At 37.9% G+C, this 10,000-nt stretch overlaps 1 protein-coding gene across 1 annotated transcript in view; it reads left to right on the top strand.

Annotated features, from left to right (window-relative positions):
* The window catches only part of GPC1 (glypican 1), a 1,908,824-nt gene that overhangs the window by 582,654 nt on the left and 1,316,170 nt on the right, over positions 1-10,000 (top strand). The gene's annotated exons all lie outside the window — the stretch shown is intronic.

The following is a 10,000-nucleotide window of genomic DNA, read 5'->3' as shown; positions in this document are numbered from 1 at the left end:
CTGGTATGATAGGTGTACAATATTTATCAAAGTAACTAATAATATAACTTTCTGCAGTGCTTGAGATGAATGCAGTAGATAATTACCTGTATGAGATTACTTGTCATTCAGTTTCTGTGGGCATATGGCCTCTGTTGAACCTTGTTATTATGATACTATCAAGTATGAACCTTACAGTGAAAAGACTGCTGTTGTGAAGTTGTTACATAAGAACCCCATAATAAAGGCAATATTTTTTCAACTAATATGCTGATAAATACATCCAAAACTAAGCATTAGGGATTTTGGAGACATAAATTGAAAGGTGAATATTTAACACAGCCCACAATGGTTGAAACTGTCGATTTATTCAAGGACCTGGGTATATGGGTAGATCCAGCTATGAGTTTTTCTAATCATATCAACCAATTGGTTAATGATAGTTATAGAACTATAGGGTGTAGAAAAAGATTTATAAAGTCTAGTAAATCAAAAATGATGAAGGCATTGTTTGTTAGTTACATTAGACCCAAACTTGAGTATGGAATAATAATATGGAAACCTTATAGGAAAACAAACATGAGCAATCTAGAAAGAGTACAGCGGAAATATATCAAGGGCTTCCATAGATGTGAAAATTTAAGTTATTATGAAAGGCTAAAATATCTGACCCTGTACAGTGTCTCTTAAGGATATTTAAAAGAAGATCTTATTCAAGTCTATAGGGCATTTGGAGACAACTATCTCTGGGAATGCTTGGGGTCATCAAAAAGCAGTACAGAATCATCAGACAACCATGTAGAGGATTCTATAGGAATGAGAAGTGCACTAATTAGTTCTCTGAGAGAGAAGCTGATGGATGGAACAGGCTACCAAATTATATTAAAGCAAGCACTGGTTTAGATATTTTAAGAACAGCCTAGACACTTATTGTGGGAAAAACTGATGTTCTTCGTGTTTCACTGTTGCAATCATTACATTTGGGTTATCTGCTTGTAGGTTGCCCTCATTCGGCCTGATTAACAAAGTCTTGGGTCCTGTATCAGTTGCTGTCCCTTCTTCCATGACGTCAGGTTGTCAGGGGTATAAAACATGCAGCCGACACCATTACATCAGTCTTTCTTGCCGTGTGGTGCCCGAAGCAGAAGCAGTTCACAAGTGCCGGTCGGCCGACTCCTGAAATTTTAATTTTAGAGTTTCAGAACCAAAGTCTTTGGTATATTGGCAGGCTAAAATGGCATTAATGCCTGTGCTTGAAATATTTGTATGTATGTATGTATATATGTATGTTTGTATGTATAATAGGGACATTCTATTATACTAGATAGATAGACAGATGTATAAAGGGATACATATTCATATAAAATTAAGGAAAGGCTTATCACTTGTATGCTTATACACATTATTTTAGTCTGAGTGCCTTATTTAGCACTAGGTACTATGGAGAAGTGAACTGTGGTTTTGCTTTGCAGCAGTATATTATCTGTAGTCAGTGTAATTAGAAAACTGTACAGCTTCCATTACAGCATGCAGTTCATACAAGCTCAATCCCTGATAACACGTCTCATCCTAAGGATGTGGATAGCTTTATGTTTGGATTAGTTTCTTTGTGCAATGGACAGTTATGCAGTAATGCACACTGAAAAGATTGCTGATGAAGATGGTTATATTGCATAAGGGAAGGCAGCTGTTAAGGCCCCTGACAACATTGGGAAAAGGGTAATCCCACACCATTAAACATATTTAAATTTATTCAGCAAACACCATTTTTGTTTTTTTATTACACAGATGGTAACCATTTGTAACAGCTGCAATACATTCCCTTTATCTCTTATATCTGTTATGTATATTTCCTTCAAGTCTTAAAGTCAGTTTTTGAAGTGATGCTCCAGTACAGGTTTAGGGAACTACTAGTTACATACAATAACAAATGACTTCTGTTGTGTCTTAACTAAACTGTATTTACACAACATGTAAATGAATAAAAACATGCCATTCAAGAATTGAAGATTTATACTGTTTACTGCAATTTTAACTCGTAGCACAAGTGAGCCCCATCTGGGTAAACACATACCTAAGTACACACACAGCAGTCTTTAAACATTACAGCTCTTCTCACCTTTATCATATATCTAGTGGAGAAGTCAGTGCATTTAGTAACAATACTAACAAATGTTTAGAAATGCTGTATCTCCTCTCCTCACAAGGTATGTCTGATTGGGGTCCCCTCAGGTACACTGAACACTATATCTCACGCTCCACTGAATTAGGAGTAATGGCTGTAACTGGCATACTGGGATATTAGTCTTCTCATCTAATTTAATTAAGTTTGTTTCATTTTCTTTATTTATAATACTTAAAATCACAATACAATTATCATGTAACAACTAGTCATAAGGTAGTGGTATGTAGATCTTCATAAGATTTCAAACAGTCTCACCTAAATAAATGGAAACAAAGTGACCTCCCCAAATGGTACCTGTCTTTCTTGACTTAAAAGGGAAGAGTGTTCACTTCACAGAACTTGAGCCAGGCAGGTAAAAGTGAATGAATAGACAGGGAATCACAATTTCTTTTAAGTAGAGGAGATCCAGACTGTACAGAACTCAGTAAGCAAGTGATAAGATCTTGTATAGAGAGCTAGCTGCAGTAGACAGTCAACCCAAATCCTACACAAAAGGAGTAATATGATAGAACCCAAAAGATCCAGTCAAATGTGGGCTGTGAGATTATTGACTTGCAGCTTACGGGCAAGATCTGTATCAGAGAGTCTTAAGCAGAGAATAGTTCAGTAGTCCAAGCATCTTAAAGCCAGTTCATGCATAACAATTGCCAGCTGAGTAGAAGGAAGGTTCATAGGTTCATAGGTGTGTACTAGGCTAATTGCCATGGAGCCTTTACAAGCCTAGCCAAAAAAAATTGTCCAGGCACCATGCCACCCGATGTTAGTTCACAGTGCCCCTATCCAATAGGGCAACTGGAATGATCACTGGAGTGAACTTTCTTTTACCCATCCACTCATCAAGATTTCTCTTGAAGAGGGCCAGTGAGGTGCTCTGCTTGACATGAATGCAAAGCTTATTCCAGAGTATGGGCAGTCTTTAGGAGATGAACCTGTCCCTCCAGCATGTTCTGTTAATTGTGGTAATAAAGTTGTGATCTCTGGAGGGTGTGGCACGGGGGAAGTTGGGATTTCTTTAGGTGTAGCATTTCAAGTAGGGCTGGGTCAGACATGGCTTTATAAGTCAAGTAGAGATCACCTCTAATTAGATGAAAATAGACTGAGAACAGCTGTGAAGTTTCTTGAGTCTGTCCCATGTAGGACATGTGTATAAGGCCTAGGATATTTTTGTGAGGTACTTCTGTGGCCTCTCCAGCCGTTGTAGGTGGTCTAGTCAGGTACATGCCAAATGGGGCATTATATTCAATGATTGGTCTAATGAGGGATGAGTAGAGAGGGATGATGACGTCTTTCTTCCTGGATATGAAACCTTTGGTTTTAAGATATGCCACGTAGAAGGACTTTCTGACCACAGTGGCAATGTGGTGGTCAAAGGTGATGTGGCTGTCAACCTGGGTGCCCAGATCTCTTATGGCACCTTCAATGTTCAGCGGGCTCCCATCAACGTGGTAATTCATGGGAACTGAGTTTTTTCCAAAGGGGATGATAATGCATTTTTTGGCGTTAAGCTTCAGGCCATGGTTCCGACACCAGTCATTGGTCTCAGAGAGGCCCTTTTGTAGGATGTCTGCATCACTTGGGGAGTTGATAATGACTCGTAGCTGGCAGTCATCAGCGAACTTGGTCAGCAAAAGTCCTTCTGTGTTAGCCTGGACTTCTAAAAAGTAGATGCGAAACAGGAGAAGACCCAGGACTGAGCCCTGTGGAACTCCACTCGTGACTGATAAACAGTCTGACTTGGAATCCGCAACTTTCACTCTGTGGGTCCTGTTTGTGAGCCAGTTTGCAACCTGGGTGATCTTTGGTCCATGGAACATTCTTTAAATGGAAGAAAAATGACATGACTGCTACTGACTCTTGATACATCAGTGTCCATGCATTATCAGGCACTACCTGTATCTGTATCTTTGATGTAAACTCTAAATGATTATCTCCAAAGATGGTAAGAGGAACTATTATCTGCAAAAGGCAAACAATAGTCTGCATGAATATAACATCACTTTTTAGAACAAGTAACTTTTAGTTAACTTCTCATCCAGCTGAAGTTGGAGTTCTAATGGCCTTCCAAACTGATACAATTAGGCACTCAGTCCTGAAAGAATAAGTACCTTTCTACACATCATACCTCTTAACTCTCCATATTTACCAGAATGTCCAGATTTTGCCTCATGTTTTTTATCTATTCTTCATAAAATTAATGGTTTTCTAGCAAATCATTGATGGTTAAAGTCACTAAATAATGATATACATTTGAGTTTCAGGCTTCATACTCATCAGAAAATGTATGTTAATACAAAACCTGTTATTTTATCAACTTTCTAAATTTATAAGAGCATTATTTAAAAATTGTCCCTATTTTTGGAATTTGTCTCCCCATTATATTTGACTTTGTCCAGAATTATTGTTCTAAGAGGTTGAGAGGTATGCTATACGTTCATCAGATACTGAGATCCTTGTGGCCATCTGAACTGGTTATTGGTCATTGTAGGTTTCATCTGAACAGGACTGCCCACAAACATATCACTGAGGTTTGTACTTCACCCTGGTTTAGCTGTAAAGACATCCATCATCACTGATGTATAGCTCTGAACATCCAACAACCCATGTTGTATTGCCCGCAGTGTTCCTAAAGCTTAATTTATCTGATTAATGGTATTCTCATAGGACTGGACTTCCAACTCCATTAGTAACTTGGGATTTTTAACTTGTGCTACATGTCATATCCAGTTGTCACAACCGGCATCAGCTGTGTACCTCCAAGTTCCTAATTTTGATGAAACTTCACCTGTCATTTGTTAATTCTGTAAAAAAAACTAATGCATTTTTACCATGAAGTGTTGTTATAGCATCTTGTTTTGCTAAATCTAATATTGATCGCAGTCTCTTGCCCATCAACAGCCTTGCTAACTTTTGTTTCTGTCTGCATGTAGCATTTTGGTAATCTGCAAGAAGCAGAGCCTTCTCATGTCGTAAAAATTTGCATTCAAGGCTCATGACTTTCTTGAAAGTTTGAGTAAAGATTTCGGCAATCCTATTCATTGTTGGTGATGGACAGTAGACATGAGAAGCTGTGTTCTGTATCACGTTATAAAGGATTTGTATTCACCTCATGTAAACTCAAGGCCATTAGCACTAACAACTTACTCTGAGAGATTGTTTACCTTGCATTGGGTGTAATAGTGTTACTGTTTTTCTGACATATTTGAGTCTCTGCAGATGACTTCTGACCATTTAGAGTCTGTATCTACTTTCTCAATGGACGTCATATCTATGGATGACCATGGTTAGTCAGCAAGGCTGCTGTCTCTTGGAGATCATCAGTATTACCAGAGGGGTAAGGGTGTTTATGGTGGTGCATTTTGATCCTCCTGAAATTCAAGATAACTCTTTCCCCAGACTGTCATTGCTTCTGTCAGTTGGAGGACACGCATTTGCTAGCTCATCCTCTTTTTGCTAACCTTTTATAACAACATCATAAATCTGTGACCGCACTAGCTTGTTTTTGTTATCTTTTCCAAGGAAATGTATTAACTTGAGTCAACTGTTCAGTCATTGATTTGTAGAGCACCTCCACTGGATCTGCAGTTCTTAATTCTAGTGTCTGTTCATATGACAGTCATGAAAATCCATAAGAATCGCCATGTTGTCTGGTTCCTTTGAATTATACTCTACATTGTGTGCATATGATCTTAGGAAAAATGTCTGTGCTGCAGCCTTGTGACAATCATTACAGGCATCTAATTCCTATAGCAAAAACTCAAGACGAGGAGGTAGAAACTGCAATTAATGTAAACCATTTTATATACAACTATTTGTTAATTTTACTTTCTTCTCAGACTAAGCCAGCGACTTCTCTGATTTCAGATCAATTTCTTCCTGCTCTGTCAATGGCGATGAAGGAAATGCAGTGGCCCTTTCCTTACCATTTGGGAACTTGCACCCTAGAATGCAGCCAGTTTCCTAAAGTGAAGCAAGCGCCATTGTAATGGACAGCTGAGACTCAAAGCATCCTGACTGTGACACTCAAGTGACTTGGGTTTGAGCAGTTAATCTAATCCCTGAGGAGTCAGCTGGGAGATATAGCAGAATGATATTTTGCCAGCTGACCTGTTCTGGAGGGAGGGGTGGGTTTTACAGCCAATGACTAGCAGAAAGTGATGGGGATCAGTGACCACAGCCTACTGGCATGTGCACATGCAGTGGGCATTGGGATGTGAGATGGGGCAATGAGTTGGTTAGTGTAGTGTGTACCATAAAACTACTCTATGCAACTGTGTGCATGGCATTGTACTGAGACACTCGGCCTTGTTTTTTTCTCTGCACACTTATACTGCTTACACTAGGGCTTTCCTCACCTGGGGACCCATTCTGAAGAACCAAACACAAACGAAAACCAACCTCACACAAAGTAACACAGGCTGAAATCCAGTGATCCAAAGACGAGATTTTATTTAAAACATGAAACGAAGTAAGTGCTTCCGTCTGGTATATGTAACCAGACTTCTTCAGACAACTAAAAACTGCATGCAAAGCAATTTATATACATCAGAGTCACATATAGTCACATCCCACATAAACTTAATGAGCTCAAAGAAAGGAAAAACTTTTTGTGCTAACCAAAATGCATGATGCAACTAAAAAAGCATCTCATATAAATCACTTTGTAGAATAAAAAAAAAAAAAATATATATATATATATATATATATATATATATATATACCCTCACTAACTAGAACTAGAAAAGGTACCTATCAAATACCTTTAAGACAGGTTTTCCTTCATGCATATTCCCCTCAGGTTTAAATGACACAGTTTCCATATCAAGCAAGTTAAAATTAAAGGTATTTGATAGGTAACTTTTCTAGTTCTAGTTAGTGAGGGTGTCCCTGACTTTAATGTGATATAGACTAGATCAATTTTTTTTTAGAACTATATGTTTTAATAATTTTTTGCATAATAATGCTAGTATAATTATTTATATATGTATGCATTTTTAAAAAATGTTTCATACCAGTCTGGTTACATATACCAGACGAAAGCGCTTACTTCATTTCATGTTTTAAATAAAATCTCATGTTTGGATCAGTGAATTTCACCCATTCTGAAGAAGTAAGTCAAACAATCATGTATATGTGCTGTTCAATTTATAAATGTTGTAATGAGGAGCTTTTCTCCCCGGGCCTCCACTGAAAATGGACTTTTGGCCCAGTCGGACATTCCTAGTAAACAAATATAAATAAATAAATAATAAATAAAGCATGTGCCAAGGAAGGTAGGGAGGGGAATCAAGGAGTGGCTTTGGTTACAGCTGATCCGAGACAGCTGGTGTGCGAACCAAAATAATTAAAAATATTCCAAATGTATTAAAATTTTCCTTAATGGTTTGATCATCAACAAGGCTCATATGCAGAATTCCCTTCTTTTCCATTTAAAAAGCCTTATAACAATATATCCATTTGGTACAGAAGTATGAAGAGCTTAGGCAGGAATTTCAGGATACTAGTTTATCAATCCTAAGTTTAGTATCAGTTGTGATCTGATCTTAGTCTAAGGTGCTTTCAGTGTGATTCCTACCTTTTTAGATGACTTGCATCTTCCACCTTTATTAATAATATGTCTATAGTAAGCAAATTCTACTCTGAACAATTTAAATTTATGTTTAGGTATTCCAATGGTCTGTATTAAATCAATGAATGCTTAAAAAAGCAAACTCTGATTTACTGACCCCATGTAAGCAAAAGCTTACAATCCCGAACACTTAAAACAGAGATTCACTGTTCCACAAAAAAATAAATAAATAAAAATAAAAACTTTAAAACAGGAGGGCTGTGCCCCCCACACCCCCCTACTTTAATATACCAACTCCGAGATCGCACTACAGTGACGAAAATGGCAAAGTAATGGAGGTGTCCAAGGGATTTCTTTCCCAGGGAAAGAAATCACTTATATGCCGTTTTGCTATTTTGCCGTATCCTGCTTTCAAGTCCGAACAAGGCACATTTGAAGGAATGCGTCTTCGATCATATAATAGGAATCCTATTCCAAGTACTTATTCCTTTAGTCTCTCCTGGACATTTCATAAGTTAATCAAATGGACTTCATTGTCTCTTAAAGTCAACAGGGTGTCATTAAAGTAACAATCTGCATATCTGGAGTGTCCTGGAGTACCTAATCAATCAACTGCTGCTAGAGTACCACTGCAAATCACTCTGTAAAAGAAGTGGCTCAAATACAGATCTTTGTACTTAAGTAATCTTCAGATAATATTTGAAAAATTCTTTCATTTTCATTTGTAGGTATTCTTGAGCAAACTCGATCATTAGAAACTGCTCTCACCTTGTCAAAGCTACAGAAATGTCTTCTGCTCATTGCACAAGGTGTTGTGCCTTGTTCAGTGGTACATTAGCTGTTACAGTAAAGTCTCCATACATGGGATTATATCCTGCATTACTGGAAGTACTGGTACTGCTCAGTCAGCCTTTTCCACTCTGGGGAATATTCTAGCATTTTCTCAGTCTTTGCACTACCTGTTATTCCTGTTGTCTGAGAACTAAAGATCTTTTGGGAACTTACAGCTACTCAATGCTCTTTCTGTCCATTGTGGATTTCAGTGTCCTTATGTCCTCAGAGAAGACATGGTTACCTTCACATAACATCTGCAGCATTCTGTCCAGGGTGACTGCATTACAGCCATTTTGTGACGTGGCTTACAAAGCAGTGATAAAACAATTGTTAATGGTTCTTCCATGTCATTTCAGTGCTAAGCAGAGGTCTTCCTGACTTGCTACATATATATAAATCTATAACCTGAATTTTACATCTGCATGACACCTTAATTGTGACTTAAGGATCCGGTTTTTAAACAAAACTGTTTGGACTCAGAGGTTAGTATGCTTAAGAGTAGGTGAGTGTAGTCTGCAATAAAGATTACTGACACAGCATGCCATTTTCATTTTTTGGTTCTTTTGGTGTGATCCATATAGTTCCGCACCACCATCAGGTACCGTCCACAGTGGTATGCAGTTTCTATGAGATATTAAACTGAAGTGCCATCAGCTTGACTTGGTGGCAGCTCAGCTTCCACTGCACCTGTTGGGAAGAGTAAGGAAATATCCCTGTTGTCCGGGCCAGATTTCCCCTGGTAGTAAACATATCACCTTGGGTCTTCCCTGAAAAGAGTCCTCTAGCCTAGTAGGACAAACCCAGTTAGCAAAAGATGGATAGACAGAAAGACAGATAAAATAAAACAATTTTAGTCAGAATTCTTAATGGCTTTTCTTGCTTGCACTTTGCCTCACCAGCTGCCTTTACTTTCTTACATATAGTGGGTATTTTATGTGCTCTTACCTGAATCTTTCTCTTTGCCAATGTTCCACTTGCAAACTCTCTCACTGTTGCTGTTTGTAGCATTTATTTCAGCCTATTACCTTGCACCAACAGTTACCAACAATTAATTTTTATCATGAGTTTTACTACAATAAATCCACATGTGCTTCTGATTACCTTGCCTAGCCAGTTTAATAGCAACATGCTTGACTTGACTTTGTTGCACTCACCTTGTCTTTTTGTATCAGTTTCCATGGAAACTGGTGTGTTGGGGATTGCTGTTTGACAATAGTTCTCTTGTGTGTGTATATATATATATATATATATATATATATATATATATATATATATATATATATATATATATATATATGTACAATAACCCTCACTCATGTCTGTCCCATAAAGCCTTAGACACACCTGTTTCATAATGACAGTGCACTGAAAGGGATCATTATCACAAATGTGAGCCACTAGACTGAATCCCAACACTTCAAAAATAAACCGTGATT

This window comes from Protopterus annectens, chromosome 4.part1 (genome assembly GCF_019279795.1).
Source record: "Protopterus annectens isolate FY-2018-M chromosome 4.part1, PAN1.0, whole genome shotgun sequence".
NCBI classification, from domain to species: domain Eukaryota; kingdom Metazoa; phylum Chordata; order Ceratodontiformes; family Protopteridae; genus Protopterus; species Protopterus annectens.
Note: the sequence above shows the minus strand (reverse complement) of the source record. Positions and strands in the feature narration are given on the sequence as shown.